We start from the raw sequence: 18,501 nt of genomic DNA on the forward strand, positions 1-18,501 counted from the left end.
TAAATGAAATTTCATTTGTTTGTGTGTGTATATATATATATATATATATATATATATATAGCATATATATATAGGTGTATATATATATATTCTATAAGTACTTAGATTTTTCCATTAAGCATCCTCACTTAAATATTGAAATTTCATTTATAATATGTACTTTTCTTTTTTCAAAAGACATTTAAAATAGCACAAATATATTTGTAGTGATATATGTTAAAGCTTGCTAGAAATCTAGAAAGAGTAGCAAGCATAATTAACACACTAGTCTTTGGTGTCCAGCACAAACATGCTTGCTATTCAAAAGAAATAAATGTTTTCAAGTGATTGAATTTTAAATCGTATAATGATTTAGATGATATAGATAAAAGCAATGGATAAATGCAGCCACACATTCGTTATGCGCCTGGCATTGCGCCAGTCTCTGAAAGTAATTGACAGTCTCCCACCACCATGTAAACAACCTTCAGAACTTTATTTTATGTAGGAATTCTTATATAAACCTGCAATTGAAAAAAAAATAGGACTCTACAGTAAACTTAAACTTGATGAAACTATTTCTGTAAGGGTATGAGCTACTGAGCTGTATCTACATAACACTTGACTCAAATAGAGAAATTATAATAGCTAAAGGAATAGGTGTAAAGTATAGCCTTTGGATATTTTCCTTTATATAGTTTCTCTCAGCTGGACTTTTAAATGAGCTGGAGAGCAAATGAATCAAAGTTAAGATCTTTACTTACATTCTTACACACATATGTTGTATTGACTTGGGCAAGTAGGTATGTATTCTAACCGTGATAGACAGGCACAAAAACCATTTCTTCATTAGGGTAATTCAAGGTTCAACTTTGAACCTCGTTTTCTCATTGGATAAACCTTGAAAACTTAGGTTCATGATAATTACTAGGTAACCTGTACTTAGTTTTAAAATTTTTTTTAAATATTTATTTAGTTTTGAGAGAGAGAGACAGAGCATGAGCGGAGGAGGGGCAGAGAGAGGGAGACACAGAATCTGAAGCAGCCTCCAGGCTCTGAGCTGTCAGCACAGACCCTGATGAGATCATAACCTGAGCCAAAGTCGGATGCTTAACCGACTGAGTCACTCAGGCGCCCCTATACTTACTCTTCAATGGTAATTTCTATAAATCTTTATTTGATCCTTGTTTATGAAGTTGCAACAAGGTAACTTCCACTGCATACTTTGTTTCCTGCTGTTAACCACTTGCAGACCAGAAATCATTTTCCTAGATGCCTGGGTAGCATGGGTGTAAAAAACTTTATAGAGATAACATTTTTTTTCCTGTTCTCAACTTTATTTATTTTTAAGTTTTTGTTTAAATTCCAGTTAGTTAACATACAGTGTTATATTAGTTTCAGGTATACATCATAGTGACTCAACACTCCATACCACACCCAGTGCTCATCACACAAGTGCACTCATTAATCTTTATCACCTATTTAACCCATATCCCCATGCGCCTCCCCTCTGGTAATCATCAGTTTCTTTAGAGATAACACATAAAGTAAAGGAACTTTTGTGTCATTTCACATAAATCTTTATCTCTATCTCTCTCTGCCCATCTTTCTTTTTTCTCCGAGTAGCTATAGAAAAAACAGAGCTAGAATTATAGCTAATATGATATTGCAAGCGTAGCTATTAATATTTTCTTTTATCCATACAAGTAAATGATAAAGAATATTGATTTAATATACTCTATTCAAGACAGTATTGGAAAATATAATTTTGATTGTCAACCTTCAATATTCCTTTAAATGTCTGAGATTACATCTTCACTATAATAGGGCCTGATTTTTAAAATCTATGAAACTTAATAAGATGGGGAAAGCTTGTTTACATATAAAGCTTAAAGTATTTAAAGTATATTAAATCAGTGGTTGAGCTCTGTAGGTGTTCTCCTCTGGCAAGGTTGTTTAGCATATATAAATCATTAAAATAATGGAAAATAACCCAAGCACAAGTGGAATAGGAATGACTATTTAACAAGATAGTTTTTAAAGTAGTTTGAGAATAAAACTAGAAAAACAAAAAAAAAGCCCTTGAAGAAACCATAATCTTTTGGAAAGTTTTTGTTGTTGTTGTTGTCCTCAAATGTGCATATGAGTAAGAATTGTGAAGTCCCATGTTACGATGAACAAAATTTCTCCACACACCTGATGTCACTGCCAGCAACAGGGCAGCTCTCTCCAATTCAGCTTTGTTGGATTTAGACATATGGAAGAGGAGGGGAAGCAATTATAAAAGGGATCTTCCTAAACCTTGGTCTCCCACTTTGAACTGAGAGTTCTGAGCAGTGATCACATAGTTTTGGTAAATTATGACAAGGAATGGCATCACACATACAGATATTCCCCAAACGTAAGGATTCCAGGCTGATCTTAGGCTGACTTCATGTTGGTTTTTCTCTTTCCTTCTCTAAGTCCCAGAGAGTCATTCCATTTGCCTTTCTTCTTTTTTTTTTTAATTTTTTTTAATGTTTATTTACTTTTGAGACAGAGACAGAGTGCAAGCAGGGGAGGGGAAGAGAGAGAGGGAGACATAGAATCTGAAGCAGGCTCCAGGCTCTGAGCTGTCAGCACATAGCCCAACACGGGGCTCAAACTCACAAATTGTGAGATCATGACCTGAGCCGAAGTCAGACGCTTAACCGACTGAGCCACCTAGGTGCCCCTCCATGTGCCTTTCTATTCATGGCTTCCACCAGACACTTTTCAAGATGCAATCTTGCACTAACAGATCTCCAGAGGATACAGTATTCTTAACTTCTTCTGTTCTGTTTAAATTGGGAGTTTTTGAGGGTTTTTACTGCTAGTAACATCAGGAAAATGGAAAGCAGGCTAATAAATAATTAGAAAATAATTGGGAAGTTACAAAGTTATAACAACAGCAAACATTTGCAGCAATAGTTATTTCTGGGCTTTGTTGAAAAGGCAAATGTAGTTAGAAAAGCTAAAGACTGTTCTTTCTACTCGCCTGTATGTTTGTGTAAGTTAATTCTTTAGTCTTGTTCAAAGAACAAATTTCCCTACTGTCTGGATTGTGATCTCACAGAACTACATGAATTTTAAGAGGTGACAGACTGAAGTTGAGAGACTATTAGTACGAGAGTGATTATAAAATGACTGCCATTTTATTCAATCAACATTACAAGATCATCACCATTTATGTGTGTAAATTTATGTATTCCTCCCTTTTGTCTGGCTCTTCAAAACAACCCTATGCAGATAATTTAGCAGGTAGATGGAGTGTCATACATTCTGTGTAAGTTTCCCATCGCCACCCATTAAATAAATGTCTGAGGTAGTGTTCATGCCAGGTCTGCTGGATTATAACATCCTCATGTCCTTTCTGTGTCATGTAAAATACAAGCTTCTTAAAATTCTCTTACTCTTCCAAGCTTAGGCTATTCTGTCTTGCACTATGTTCCCTTACACAGCTATCATGGTCTGGTGCTGAAACAAATATCTCTCATTTCCAGGTGAATCTTTAATGTTTTTCAATACACAATGATGCTTGCTGTAGGCCAGACTTCCAACCCTGCAACCTCACTCTGACTCTCACAAACACTGCTGTGACACTCTTCTCCAAAGTCTCATTCTCTGTGTCATATTCTGCTTCCCAACCGGCTAACTATAGAAAGCTCATTTCTCCCCATCCTTCCAAGAAGTCTCGTTTGCTCCAAATCTTAGAAGGCCTAAGCTTAATATCTTAGTTTATGAAACAATATAAGGTAAGTATGACTTTTCCCATCTTGTAGGGAAGAAGACTGAAGCTTATAAAGCATAAATCACTTGCTCAGGGTTATGTATCTCCTAAGTAGAGGATCTGGGAATTGCACTATGTCTATATTTAATCAGTATACAATATTGCCTTCCCCCAATGAAGAATTGATAAGGTTCATTTATCATAATCTGTATCTTGCTTTATAATAATTCTCACAATCATTTTTCTTCCAAATACAGGATACCAAATCTATTCCCCAACTAAAAATAAGGAATATTTACTGGTAATAGAAAGCGATATGTGGTTTTTGAAAGGAAAATACTATAAAATTTGAAATATATATATTACTTTGGTAATGTTTTAATATTGTCAAAGAATCAACTTTGGGAACACTTTTATTTTGTGTCATGTCCTAATTTGGTTTATATTATCTATATAGTATTCCTAGAAATTCCCTAAACCTCACCAGTTCTTGAATTTGCTTGTACATAATGCAAAAAAATAATTTCCTTAGGGAACCAAGTAACTTGTGATAGAATGTGTGTGTGTGTGTGTGTGTGTGTGTGTGTGTAATGAAAGATTTGTTGTCTTTACATTTATTAAGGTCATGTGTATATATCTCCAAAGTACCAATTCTAACTTTGAATATGAAATATCTTTCCATTATAGTAATGATTTAATAATGATCTTAGTAGTTTGAATAAAAAGGTCTGAGCAACAAATATGATTGATAGGATGTAAGTATGTTCCTTGTTTTTAAAATGAAAGCAACTTAACAGAAATTGTATTAGATTGATATGGAGTGAGCTCCTAGTCAATAACTAAAACAAACAAAGAACACCAAAAAAACTAAAAAAGAAATTATGAATTTATAGGGTTTTTTTGTTTGTTTTTTGTTTTTAATTTATTTTTTGAGAGACAGAGTGAGCAGGGAGGGGCAGAGAGAGGAGAGAGAGAATTCCAAGTAAGCTCTACTCTGTCAGCATGGAGCACGATGCGGGGCTCGAATTCACAAACTGTGAGATGATGGCCTGAGTCGAAACCAAGAGTCAGACAGACACTTAACTGATTGAGCCACTGAGGTGTCCCATGAATTTATAGTTTAATTAGAGGTCCGTTAGTAACTGTTTCATTTTATGAGTCTGTTTTTCAGTGTTTATAAAACTAATTCTACCTAGTATGAGTGTATATTTGGCAAGTTTTTCTTTAAGACATTTATAGACAGTATGGCCAGTACTAAATTAAAACATGTTTGTGAGCTTTAGGACAATCATGCTTTTTGAAAAATCTTGTATTACAGATCTCTAAAAACCTACTCAGTAGTCTGAAGAGCGACAGGCTCACACAGACCTCTCTATCATTGCTGAAATACCAACAAAAATAGTAATTGCTTTTTTTCTCTAAGATCAATTTTCATGCCATAGTTCAGGCTGTTGAACAATCATTCAATTAGTCTTCTGGTTGCGGTTCTTTAACAAACTCCTTTTCTATCCCCTGGCTAGACTCAGTATTTGGTTCAGGAGAATTTACTAGCATTTTGGTAGTTCTGCAACTTGTCTCCTTTTATTCAATATCTTTAAAATTCTTCATAAACTATGATAATATTAATAGAAACTATTCAGTCAGCCATTATTCTGTTAAAACCAATATCATTTCCTGCAGTTCGGTTGAGGAGCATTGGGCATTTTTAAGTGTAGATAGGTAAAAGACAAGCAGTATTTACTGGGAAATATTAAGAATTGTTATTCCTAATAAACAAAAACCAATTGGCTGGTTATTTTCTAAAATGCACTTTTTTTAATTCTTTACTCATGGCCAACGATGATTTAGTAAGCAATATAAATCGGATGCTCCTTACATGTAGAAGAATGCATTTTCAAAGCTACAAAGATAAAATGCAAACCTGACATTAGAATTTATGTTTCTACTGGGAAATTCCCTGAAGCAAGTTCTTGTAAAATGTCATTGAGTAAGTTCTTAACCTCCTGGCTTCTTCCACTACCAAGTAGTTCTACTTGATTTCTTCTTGCCTCTCAAATCACTTCCCAGCTTGCACTTCTTCGTCAGGCCCGGTTGGCTGCTCTGTTCTCTGGAGTCTGGTTTTCTCCCCACAGCCTCAATTCTGTAGCCTGTGTTCTCCTCCAGATACCTAATGTGCTTCCTAATTAAAGAAATTAAATGGAATTGGTGATGGTGTTAGTGTTTGTATCTGCTAGCAGCTGGTGCACTTGCAAGAAAATGTTCACCTTTATTTACTGACCATGATTTTTCACGATATTTGTTTTCACATATTGTCCACCAGGGACTTTGTCTTCCTTTTGTAAAATAAATGTGAAAATGTTTTGAAATACTTAATTTCCATAAAATTTCCAGTTATATTGTGGGTAGTTGCTATAAAAAATGGTTCTTTCCTGAATTCTTCTATGTGAAAAACAGTACCCATGCATTTTAGTTTGCATAGACATGATGCTTAGTGAGAATGAACTTAAATCTGATTCCTTTTGTGTGTGTGTGAATACTCCTAAATGATGACTTTAAAATGTATTTTACTTTATGGATTGCAATGCACAGTGACAAAACATCCTCTCATTAGGTATTCATAATAAACCTCTACTATCCTTAGGGCTCATAGTAAATGGAAAAAAAAATATCGTGAGGTTGAAAGACCTGTGCAAGGCTGTTTCAGTTCAGATACTTTCAACTGCAAAGAACAAAAAACCTAATTCCAACTTGCATCAATAATAAAGAAATGTATTATTCACATGAAAGAGAAGGCAAGTTTTCAAGGCCATCTTAATCCAATGGCTCCAGGTCTAGATCCACTTTCCTGGCACTTTCTTGCATAATTTATTTTTGTGTGTTCATTGGCCTGGGAATTAAATAACTAAAGGAAGTACTGGTCTCAGTTTTATCTGAATAAATGTCCAGCCAGGAGAGAGACTATCTCTTTCTGTGGCTACGATTAAATACAAATTCCCCAGAAGCTGTAACTTCTGGTTTCTCAGCATAACCAAGTCCCTTGAACGTAGTAGATACTTGATAAATATTTGATATTAAGCTAATAAAAGTTGATGGAAATTCTTCTAATTACTTCTGCATGGGAACTAGTAGTTTATTTAGGTGGAGTGGGGAATGGAGGCTATCGACTCTTCCTGGGGGCAAAATTTACTGCGGGAAATATTTAAGCTAATTGTTGTCATGCAAGAATCCTAGTATATTTCTATACTTTTCCTCTTTAGTCTTTTACTGTCAGCATAACAAATATAAATATACCATATTCACTCATTAACAAAACACGGTCACAAAAATCATCTCACATCTGGTTTTCAAATTAATTGCAATTAGCAGAAGTTCAGTAACTCTTGATTAAACTTTGTCTTCCTTTTAAGTATTCAGGCTGCTCCAGGGTTTATAGCCCCAAAAGGCATCAAATTTGATTTCCTTACCCAAGCAGAAGACACATTAGAATGCTTCCTTGCATCCCTGCAATTGATTCTGGCTGTTTTGTGGTGCCAATTTTTGATGCCCAGGTACATACAGTGTAAGAGATCCATGAGGACGCCTTGCTGATTTGGCTCATTGTACAGCCTCACTTTGTGCCTCCAAGATGATGATACACACCTTCAGGGCTTGTCTCTGACAAAGGTTTCTCAGACTTTGTCTTCTAACATTGCAACTCTTGCTGCTAACCTATGTTAGTGGCTACATGGCCATCTCTCTGGCACCAGGTTGTCCCTGGTGCTGATCCGGAATGCATGTGAGTATGCCACATCAGAAGCGCTTTGGGTGTCTTGAGCTGACCCATATCTAAAATCGAGCTAATTCTTATTATAATTTTAGTCCTCAATACATGGAGAATCTATGTATAGCTCTTTCTCCTAAATTTGTTCATGGAAGAGCAAGTTGGACTCACTGGACACATTCCATCTTCAATAGTTTCAGGATGATTTTTTTGGCATGTTTTTCATGAAGAAGAGAAAAAAAAATTACAAATATAATCTGTAGTAGACTTTTCCACAGTGTTAAGGGCGTCTCATTTTGTTTTTGAGAGGCCAAACGCATCTTGAAAAGATGGCAAGAGCATCTTGAAAAGCAAAATCTCAGGAAAAAACAGTGATTTCATCAGGCCTGGTTTAGTGTTGTATTAGACTGTACAGAGATGTCAAATAATATACACATTTATAATTAAAAAAATTAATGGTTATTTATATTTGGGAGAGAGACGGAGAGAGAAAGAGACAGAGCACAAGTGGGAGAGAGGCAGAGAGAGAAGGAAACAGAATCTGAAGCAGACTCCAGGCTCTGAGCTGTCAGCACAGAGCCCGATGGGGGCCTCGAACACTCGAGCCATGAAATCATGACCTGAGCCAAAGTCAGACGCTTAACCACTGAGCTGCCCAGGTGCCCCAGTATTCACTTTTATATTGTGAAAATATGTTATTTTTGTAATAAAAAACTAGTGTGTAGCTATGACATGAGTAGTTACATTCAAAGAAAATAGGAAATTATGTTTTGTGTTCCAAACAAAAGCTGAGGAATAAGAAAGTGCTGTTATTCAAGAGGAATTGTAGTACATCACTCTGCTGCTGAATTCTCACTAGTCATTTGGACATATCACATCTAAAAGTCTCAATTTCTGCATTAGCATATTGGGGTAAAAGTAATACCTACTCTTTAAAGTGGAACACAGGATTAAATAAGGCATGCAATTCACTAACCAGTTTAATACCTGGCTAACAATAAATACTTAATAAAGGTTATTACTATTACTATTATAGTGCTCTAATAACACATGTATTTGGAGATGAAAATAAACACATCCTTACATGTACATCCTGTACATCCTTATGTTATCAAACAATTTTTACTTGAACTAGATGATTTTTGCATGCTTGCTGATACATTAAAAAATAATCATTAAGCGCACCTGGGTGTCTCAGGTGGTTGTGTCAGACTCTTGATTTCAACTCAGGGCATGCATGATTCCAGGGTCGTGGGATTGAACCCCATGTCGGGCTCCATGCTCAGCGTGGAACCTGCTTAATTTCTCTCTCTCCCTCTGCCCCCTCCTCTCCTCATGTTCTCTCTCTTAAAAAAATCATTATATTTATTTTTTTACTCATCAGTACCTGCTATTTATCTCTACTCCTATTCATTTCTCTGATCCTTCCATGGTTTCCCCAAAGTAAGTTACAGGCCAGTATAATTCTAAAATTTCCTGGAGAGATCAGAATTGAATGGAACTCTAACATCCTCATGATTCTCTTTCCAGATTTCAGCCTAAAGCCTAGAATTAGAGAGGAAAGAAATCCTAATTAAATATAGTAATGTTGAACTGTATTATACACAATTTAACTTATCTTCTCAGCATCCATACAACAATGGCAGGAAAGTTTTATTATCCCATTTTACATAGTCAGAATTAGTTCCCAATGAGGTTAAATGATTTCCCTAAGGTTTCATGTGTGGGAAATGGCCTGATGTTAACTTGATCATAAAACCCATTAATGTTTTCTTTCTACTACATTATCTCCCCATTATCTTTCAAAGCACAACTTAATATCTTAAAAATAATTTTACCTATCATTTTTTTTTCACTCTCCCATCTCTTAACTAGGCAACACCATGCTTAAACTATGCCATTTTGTGAGGAAATAAAAATTGCTAATAGAAGAGAGGGGACAATTAGATTTTCTATGTAACACTTGGTTATTTGTCTGCTATAATGAGTATCTCAGCGATTGGAAGCAGTTTATCAGGAGAAGTAACAAGATAGTACATAAGTAGTTCCTTTATGTGTCATGAGTCCCAAGAAGATCTACATGTTTGGAAATTCACTAAAATGATCTCACATTACTCAGGCACTGTTGTACTTAGGGCTATTATGTTATGGTAAAAGGATTAGCAAGGGAAGACACATTGGGCTGAGTCTGGAGGAATCCATGCACAAGCTTTAGAAAGTCCTCCCTCAGAGGGTGCCACATAGAATGTGCTCCTTCCTCCAGTAGTTAAATGCAGGAACACATATGTTTCTGTCCAGAAAAGCCTGCTATAGCCTCAGCCCGACATCTTTGGCGGAAACTGGTTATACAGGCTCTCTATGCCTATGTGATCAGCCACAATTATAGAAATTCCAGATTCCCACAAGGAAAGCCGATGTTCACCATAAATCAGACTGATACAGTGAATTCAGTGCCCCAAGCAAACAAAGCAGCCTTAACAATATAGGGGACTTCAAAAGCCAAGTTCTACCAGCCCTGAAAGAGGTTCCTTCTCAAGAGTAATATTTAGACCCACTATGTTAACTTTCTCTGTACACTTTACAGGGCCAGTATGTGGGGGTCAGTAGGGCACAGCAGAATTTTGAATCAAACTGTGTAATTATAATATGAGAAAGAACATGAAATAATGCCAGTAGTTTTCTGCTGTCATAGAATTCTAATAGTCTAAGCCCAAGTTTTCAAATTTTTCTTCAGAATTTCACCTACATTGTGAAGACAATAAAGATCAAGGTCTGTATTGTATTAGGTCTATTTGCCTGTTCTGTGCATCACACTAAAAAACAAAAAAAAGTACAGTGCTTTTATAAATTTAAGGGCATCGTGGTTGAGAGGGATATAAATGGATATTTAATATATGGAATAGACCATGGAAAATGTTGTAAGAAGTGTTCAAAGGATTAAGCAGTGTAAGGAAAATAAATAGGATTTTCTTTAAGAAGATTTACGAAAGTTCCAGGAGACAGTGACATTTGAGCTTTGATTTCCTTAAAAATTTCTATGGCAAAGATAATACAATGACATTCTTATTATAGGGAACAAACACAGGGAGCTGTGAATGTACAAGAGATTGAGAAAATATTGAGTACTTTGATATACCACAGTGTGACACAATAATATACATCATTATATAATAATAATAAAGTTATTATATTCATATTATACTACTAATATTGCTTATAATATTAATTATAAATGAGGTCATAAGTGTGGACTGATCCAAGATTGCACATGTTTTGAATTCCATACCAAAGGGAGTGATTTACTCATTTTTTTTATCAAAAAAGGAGAGCCCTCCCATTGGCTGTGAAGCAGCAACTTATTTCCTATAATATTGGAAAATAATGATAATTCTTATGTTCATGTTTATCACTTAGGAGATTCTAATGGTTTAAGGAGCTGTGTGCCAGCAACTTTGTCTGCTGAAAACCAATATGTATTTTGTTCCATAAGGATTTTATTTTTATCATTACCTATATAATAAAGAATGATACAATTTAGTAAGACCTGATCTGATTGTTGATCTGCTATGTTTAAACAAATTTCTTGACGAATTGTATTGCATTTATTAATAAATATTTCAATTTTGTTGGACTTAGATTATAAATCTGAAATACACATATATGTAGAAGTTATAAAAAATTGCACTCAATCATACTGAGAATTTTATATTAATCTTTTTAAAACTCGTATTTGAATATGGCTTCCTGTATTGTATGATTGAGTTAAAATGTTAGGAAGATACTAAGCGGTTCAATATGTAGTAATTTATTCTAAATGCTAGGTGCTAAGTATATGCATAAAAATGAAATTAAAGTGTCTTATTAATGTATTAAACATTCTTAATCCATTTTATTTTATTTTATTTTTTTAAATTTTTTTAACGTTTATTTTATTTATTTTTGAGACAGAGAGAGACAGAGCATGAACGGGGGAGGGTCAGAGAGAGGGAGACACAGAATCTGAAACAGGCTCCAGGCTCTGAGCTGTCAGCGCAGAGCCCGACGCAGGGCTCGAACTCACAGACCGCAAGATCATGACCTGAGCCGAGTGGGACGCTTAACCGACTGAGCCACCCAGGCACCCCTCTTAATCCATTTTAATTAAAATTATTTTTTGATTTTATATGTTATTTGTAGTATTTTATGTTTTCCTATCGAGTTTTTTTGTTTCTTTTCATTTGAGACGAGATGTGCTTGGGACAGTATTAGAAATAACTCAGAATAAAGGTATGGGGAGACCACTTTATTGAGGACATTATTTATATAAACTATTTTCAAAAACATCATTGAACAAGCAAAATGGGTCACATTCTACAAATGATAGATTTGGGTTTTGAAACAAATGCTGCATATTTTCCTCTTTAAAATCCATGCCATTCTGAGGAAGAACTAATTATCTTAAGGCTCTGAGTCAACTGTTGCCAAATGGTCTCACAGTTAGCAACGGAAGAGAAATGAAGCTCAAAGCAGTAAACCTTGGGGATTCACCTGGCCTCCTTTGCAGCCAAGATTGTTCCTATGGTGTCAGACAACAATTAAAGAATCTGAAATTGAAGGTGACTCAGAAAAGGGCAAACTAAAAAGCGTAACTCTCTCAACCAGGTCATCCACATCACAGTAAAAGAATAACCAGAACATAGTGAAAGAATAAGAGGAGCTCATTTAAATTTAAATAAGTTCATTATTTTAGTTAACTTTAATTTACTTAATTATTTTAAAATAATTATTTAACTTTAATTAAGAATTTAAATTTAAAATAGTAATTTTAAAAGGCAGAGGTGAAGAGGTAATTGTCCTTTATTTTTTAAATTTTTTTTTAACGTTTATTTATTTTTGAGACAGAGAGAGACAGAGCATGAGCGGGGGAGGGTCAGAGAGAGGGAGACACAGAATCTGAAACAGGCTCCAGGCTCTGAGCTGTCAGCACAGAGCCCGAGGCGGGGCTCGAACTCACAGACCGCGAGATCATGACCTGAGCCGAAGTCGGCAGCTTAACCGACTGAGCCACCCAGGCGCCCCAAGAGGTAATTGTCCTTAATGGATATGTGGAGAAGTAGAACAAATACTGGTGTCATGTATTCCATGGGCCTTCACTAACTGTAATCTTCAAGAGTCATGTTCCCTATCTCTAGGACTCAGCTTCCTCACAAATAAAATTAAAAAAATGAGCCAAATGACTTCTTAAGCTGTGTTTTTAATGCTAACACTCTGTCAATCTTTATGTAAAACTACACGTTTATGAAATATTTTAATGTTAGCACCATAAGAAATATAATTTGTCTGCATTGACCCAGCACATAGGGTAGGGCCTGGCACATAGTAGGCACTCAGAACAATATTTATCGGATGTATGAATGAATGAATGAATGAACCAGAGAACAAAAGGGAGGAGTCATTGGGTTGGTTAAATAACTATTAGCAGAAGGAAAGCATATGCTGACACGAACGTTGCTGCATTTTGACTGTCTTTCCCTTCCTCTTTAAGGGAGGTGACGGTGGCACTCTTGGTGATGGTGGGACAGGGTTGGTAGAAGGGAGTCCTAGGGAATTTCAAAGTCTCTCCCAGGTTTGAATGCCTGCCGCTGGTTGGAAATGGTACAAAGTAGTTTGAAGTCCTTAAGAGGAAAGAATACCATTTCTGACAGCTTTGCTGTCCTACAGATAACCCTAGACCTTCAAGCTGTGGTCATATTGCCTAACATTTCCATGGCTACACTTTCAAGTTGAGTAAATCAGAGAACACTATCATTGGAGTTAATACACGGTATCTAATTTCAAAATATATCTTCCCAGCTGTTATAGCCTAGCTAACCCTTGCCAAATGTAGCCATAGAATTTCTTTAATTATTTCTTTCTTACTCTAGCAAATCACTGGACTAGTTTGAATGGAAACCTGATGATTACAAATGATGTATTTAAAACATCATCTGACTTTTGGAAGATGTTATTATCAGACTGGGAGGATAAAAATATGCCCAACTAGTTGTAACATTCTCTTCTTAATGTTCATAGATTTCCAAGAGCATCCAATTTCCAGAAACTCATGATACAAATTCAGTTAAATTAGAGTATTGGGTACTGGAAATTGTACCCAGGTACAGTTAGGTAGGTCTTTGGGCTTGAGAGGACATTAAATTACATTATGGAGCTTTGATCTATCAAAATTATGTAACATTGATCTGTCAGATGAAAATATAAACCATGGTGCAATTTCTGACTTACAGTCTAAGACTACACATTATTTTTCCGTTCTGTTTTGCTGTTCCTAGAAATTAATAATGACAGAAATAAACAATTTAATAAAGTAAGATCTCCAGGAGTAGATTTTGACATAGTCTGATTTATTTGTTTAATATTGAGTGTTCAATAGAGTTGTTCGGATGATACAGAGTTGTACATAATGAAAACTATATTTAAAAGTGGAAACTTTAAATGGCTGTGCTGAAAGCTATGCCAATTTACAATGTAATAATTATTAAAAATATAAAGTATCTACAGCAAAATTTGAATAATGCACTCACACTGGCACTGGTTACTTGTATAATATTTTGGAGTACCCTTAGAATGGTTAAGGGAGATTAAAAAAAAAGCAGGAAGACATTAGTATAGGCAAAGGCCACAATTATTGATACAGTTGTTGAATCGCAATTGATTAGGTAACAGAGCTCAAATGTTAAAATGGAGAGGTTTAAACCTTAATTTTCTAAAAGAAAAGAAAAGCTCCATATTTTAGAGCTTAAAGAGACTAGCCTAACTTTCTAATTTTCTGAAAAAGGAATGTGATCTCAGAGGCTTAGATAATTTTCCCAAGGTCAGTAAAAGAAAGGAACCAATTTATTCAATTCATTTTTCTTTGGAATGAATTTAAATTGCAAATATTAGAAGCTATATGTTAATACTATGTTTATGAAAAAGAGCTAATAAATATCAATTTTTAAGAGTTGTAGAGGCTTATTCATTCTAATTCATTCTATTCACTCAATAAATATTTGTTCAGCACCTACTAAGTGCCAGATCTTATGCTAAGTACTGGAGATGTCAGGATTTATAAGATAGATGTGTTGCTTACTGTCATGAACCTTACCGTCTGGTGAAAGGAAATGGCCAGTCTACCAACTAATAAAAGTATTCTTTAGTGGCAAGTTTCAAGCAAAAATTTAAAATTGAGTGACATGACAACGATCAACTTGATATCTAGTTTAGATTCAGTGTTCAGGAGAGGCCTCTGACACAGTAAATTTAAGCTGAGATTTAAATGGCAAGTAGATAACCCTGTGAAGATTGTGGGGCGAGATCATTACAGGAAGAGAACAGTTGGTATAAAATCTCTAAAGCAGGAGAGATTCAGATGTTGAGAAAACGTTGAGAGCAATTTGTGATCATAATTTAAATGTAAAAAAATATGTTTTTCTCCACCATATATAGAAGATACAGTTATATTTTATGTAGATGATACCCAGAGTTTAGTCTTTGCTAGGGAAGAACAACAGCAGAACAAAGGATCCAAAATGTTGAAAGGTTTTGTGTCAAGTCTGGTGATAATCATGGGCCTTGGCCTCTAAACTGAAGAAGAAGGACATTAGAGGGAAATTGAATGAGAAAGTGGTAGTCGCAAGTGATTGAAGATCTCCATGAGTTTGGAGAATTTTTGGATGGAAAATTTAGATTAGTAGTGAGGATGTCCCCAAAAGCATTTGACCATTTTTTAGTTGTTAAAAATAGCAACTCTAAACGTCGTCTGCAAGGAATTATTAGCAGTACAAATTCAAAGAATGCTTTAGAAAAGATAAATGAGGAATATGCTTTAGGCCCTTCTTGTGGAAAGGTGGCACTTAAAGTGGAAAACCTGTATTCAAAGTATTTACTTCTGTATCTTTGGGCAGATTCTTTAACTACATGGACTAATGGCTCTCATTGTAAGAATGATGGTCCTTTCAATCCTTCAAATCCAATGTATTCAAGAGTCCCTGAAACTTCGCTAGCTAAAGTATCTGAAGTTACCCAAATCTCTGTTTACAAGTATGAGTGAACAAATGTATTAGCCCCAGGTTTCAGGGAGGGAGATGGGCCTGTTCTTCTAGAAGGTTCCTTCTAGAAATGACCTAGGTAAAGAGAGTAAAAGACAGAGAAGAATGAGAAAAGCCATCTGTTAACAAGATAGCAACTTCAGACTATATAGTATACAAACATCATTGTACCTGAAATCTCCAATCTCCTAAAAGACTGAGTTGAAGAAAGCTGCTTTTTATGAATTATATCAGTGGTAAAGAAATCGTTTTTATTTGATAACAGGAGAATAAAATCATGATGAATTATTTGGTTTGAAATTATTTTAATAGCTAAAATAATTTTCAGCCCCATATGATCAGAATGTGCACACAAATGTCGCTGTACCTATAAGCCTTGGGAATTAGAGGTCTTAGGGTGTGCTTTCTAGAACATTTGTTTGCTTAGCTAAAACAAACAAATAAATAATAAAAGACATAACCTGTTTCATTTAAAATGTGTGCAAGCCACAGTATTCAATACAATATCTGAAAGGCAAGTAATTAATAGGAGAAACACTTTACACATTTTGTTGTTTTTGCAAACCAAATAAATGCATGTGGATATCCTATTACTAATTGTCTGCTTGCATTTTTTTAAGTGCCTAAAAATATGCCCATGTAAAAAGTTGGTAACACAAGATCAGAAGAAGCAGTTAAAAATATCTCCTTACAGATCTTGCTCTGGTAGAAATCAGTTGAACCCTGTCATTGCTCTCTGCACTCCAAATCTGATGATAGAGGAAAAATTCTTTAAATATATTATCTTGTCATATAAATGGAAGCTGGAACCCAATGCGCTATTTTTTTAGTGAAATAGCAGAAAATGATATTATGTCTATGCGCACACACTCACATGTAAATACATTAACACAAAGTAATAAAATCACTAGACTTTAAACTTTACAAGGATAAGAATTCTTGTCTGTTTTGTTCATGCCTATTTCCCCAGAGCCTAGAAGAGAGTCTGGCATATGGCTGATGCTCACACACATGTAACCCACACTGTCATTATAAAATGCATAAAGAGTTAAAGCCCTTAAGCTGTAGCAACCCTTAATGATGTTTATTAGTAGTAAACATCAGATCTAATACATGCTGTGTTTTGGTACAATGGTGGTTTCTTTTTGTAAAGGGTAAACTTCTTTTCCCAGAAGCAAACAGCATATAATATAAATATAAGGTAAACATAAAAATAAATATACATTTTTATCTAAATATTTCATCATGTACACTTAACATTTGAAAATACCTATTATGGGGGGCGCCTGGGTGGCTCAGTCGGTTAAGCGTTCGACTTCAGCTCAGGTCATAATCTCAAAGACCGTGAGTTTCATCCCCATGTCAGGGTCTGTGCTGCCAGCTCAGAGCCTGGAGCCTGCTTCGGATTCTGTGTCTCCCTCTCTCTCTGCCCCTCCCCAACTAATGTTCTGTCTCTTTCTCAAAAATGAATTAAAATTTTAAAAAAACCTATTGGGGCAACTAACTTGTATTTAAATAAAATAAATAAATAGGCATTCCTGGGTGGCTCAGTCGGTTAAATGGTCGACTCTTGATTTCAGCTCAGGTCATGTCTTGTGGTTCATGAGTTCAATCCCCTCATCAGACTCTGTGCTGACAGTGTGGAACCTGCTTGGGATTCTCTGTCTCCTTCTTTCTCTGCCCCTCTCCTACTTGTGTTCTCTCTCTCTCTCTCAAAAATAAATAAAACTAAAATTAATTAATTAATTAATTAAAGAAAAAGCGAAGAAAAAATAACTGTTATAGAGCGTAGGTGGTTCAGTCACTTAAGCAGCCACCTCTTGATTTCAGCTCAGGGCGTGATCTCATGGTTCATGGGATTACACTGTGCATCAAGCTCTGCACAGACAGAAAGGAGCCTGCTTGGGATTTCTCTCTCTCTCTCTCTCTGCCCCTCCCCTGTTCATGTGTGCATGCGCTCTGTCTCTTTACCAAAATAAATAAACATTTAAAAGAAAATTATATAATGTTTTCCTATTACATCAGTAAGGAAGAGAACACAGAAGCACTATACAGAGACTATTGGGCACAGAACCTGCAGACAGAGCAAAAAGAGGGCAGGATTGAGGGGTCCACCTAACAAGTAGACTGAGAAACACAGAGCCCCTTTGCAAATAGAATTCATAAAGACTCATTACTTTGAAGAACTGAGATGCTGATTTGATTTCTGTAAATAATAGTGACACTGACAAATGAAAATACATCTTAATGCCGACTGGCAGAGTAGAGAAGTGTTGGTGACACAGGAAGAAGGATGAACAGAATGTGGAGAGGTCAAGAAGTTGGAAGAACAAGTTAATATGAAAGCATTTTTCAGCTTCTCTTGGATTTTTATCAAGATATCATATTCAAGAAGGAATCCAGTGTCAGTGGTGATAGGATCGGAAGCCCTTTGAATGTCATTTAGAATTTATTACATATAATCATATGGAACTTGGCCATTTTGTAAACTGATATTCTCAATTCATAATATAGATTCAATCTTTCTGACTAAACCTTCTTAAGTTTTTTTAAATTATGATAAAACTGAATAATTACTCTAGGTCTTGTGATAGATTCCTGTAATCTATGATATTTATTTTAATTGAATTCAGTTTCTATTTCTAAATTTGAATATGCTAGTTTAATTTTCATCCTGAAATAATCATTGTCATCTTGGTAGAAAAGGGACACTGTCTAGCTGAGAATTGTGCTCGAAGATATATTTTGAAATCAACATTTTTTTTTTCTTATAAGATCTTTGTCGCTGATTATTGCCTACGCATTTGAAAGAAAAGGGGCCTGTGGGTGGCTCAGTCAGTTAAGCGTGGGACTTTGGCTCAGGTCATCTTACAGTTCTTGAGTTCTAGCCCCGTCTCTGGTTCTGTGCTGACAGCTCAGAGCCTGGAGCCTGCTTCAGATTCTGTGTC

General features: G+C 35.4%; 1 protein-coding gene and 1 long non-coding RNA gene across 2 annotated transcripts in view; one reads left to right on the forward strand and one right to left on the reverse strand.

Moving 5' to 3' along the window:
* The window catches only part of CCSER1 (coiled-coil serine rich protein 1), an 843,785-nt gene that overhangs the window by 815,378 nt on the left and 9,906 nt on the right, over positions 1-18,501 (forward strand). The gene's annotated exons all lie outside the window — the stretch shown is intronic.
* Positions 12,352-18,501, reverse strand: part of LOC125923685 (uncharacterized) — a 175,985-nt gene continuing 169,835 nt past the window's right edge. The window contains exon 2 of the long non-coding RNA XR_007458134.1: positions 12,352-12,498. This is a non-coding gene — a long non-coding RNA (uncharacterized LOC125923685). The remainder of the gene's footprint in view (positions 12,499-18,501) is intronic.

The sequence above is a fragment of the Panthera uncia genome, chromosome B1 (genome assembly GCF_023721935.1).
Source record: "Panthera uncia isolate 11264 chromosome B1, Puncia_PCG_1.0, whole genome shotgun sequence".
Classification (NCBI taxonomy): domain Eukaryota; kingdom Metazoa; phylum Chordata; class Mammalia; order Carnivora; family Felidae; genus Panthera; species Panthera uncia.